The sequence below is a fragment of the Arvicola amphibius genome, chromosome 9, assembly GCF_903992535.2.
Source record: "Arvicola amphibius chromosome 9, mArvAmp1.2, whole genome shotgun sequence".
Taxonomy (NCBI): domain Eukaryota; kingdom Metazoa; phylum Chordata; class Mammalia; order Rodentia; family Cricetidae; genus Arvicola; species Arvicola amphibius.
This window is the reverse complement of record NC_052055.2, coordinates 51,934,262-51,935,194: the sequence shown is the minus strand read 5'-3', so window position 1 is coordinate 51,935,194 and position 933 is coordinate 51,934,262. Positions and strand designations below refer to the sequence as shown.

Here is a 933-nt window from a genome sequence, read left to right as displayed (position 1 = left end):
GCAACAATTCTCGTTAATCCATTCCATTATATTTTTAGTTTAGTGGGCTGTATTTTCTGGAATAGAAAGACTAACAGAAGTAAAGAACATAAAAAGATGTGGGGAGAGTCAACAGAATATTGCAGACTATCCTGGCTTCATCTGATGACCCCATTTCAGCTCAATCATTTGAAAGACTTTATTTCCTTGGCTGTATTGCTAACATGTCTCCAAATCATCACAGCATTCCCTAGGCCTGTCATAGTGTCCCGTGCTAGAGCAATCTGTGGCCCCGAACCATTGCCTGGCCTCTGCCTGTATGCTACTGGCACTGAAGTGGGTCGCACAGTGAAAAAAAAAAACAAATCATCACAGCAAAGAGAAATATTTCATTTGCAGATAGAATAACCAACCTCACAGTTACAATGTCAGCTTTGCTTGAAAAATCAGACCACTAAAAGTGAGAAATGTTATGGTCATATGTTATTTTAATTAAAACATTCTATTGTAACAGATGAGAAAAACTATAGGTCTATTATGACGATTTGACAGAGCTTAGTGGAAAATAATACGGCCTCTAAATCAGACAAAACTGAGCTCCCAGTCCTTAACTCATCATTTTTTAACAGTGTCAGCTTGGGTCAGGTACTTAACCCCTGGAGAACTTCATTCTGAATCCTTAGGAAAGGTTTAGATTGACCTGTAAACAAGGTCATCCAAGTGTTAGTAAAATAATCCATGAAAAATGCCAGGCGCGGTGCCGAATACACAAAGCATCCTCAGTGTCCTGGGAAATGGCCTATCCGGCCATCCCGAGACATCCCCATCTTTCCTCCGGGCTGTTTTGAACATACTGGATGTTTAATCATACAGCGTGGAAAAGATGCAGTCTGCTGAATTGTGTAATGCTTTTGAATGGGCAATAAAGTGCTTTTCTGCCTTTGGCATACCAGG

General features: G+C 40.4%; 1 non-coding gene across 1 annotated transcript; it reads left to right on the top strand.

Annotated features, from left to right (window-relative positions):
* Positions 1–201: 201 nt before the first annotated feature.
* Positions 202–330, top strand: LOC119824109. The gene has a single exon (XR_005287043.1). It is a non-coding gene; the product is annotated as a small nucleolar RNA SNORA42/SNORA80 family (small nucleolar RNA).
* Positions 331–933: the final 603 nt, after the last annotated feature.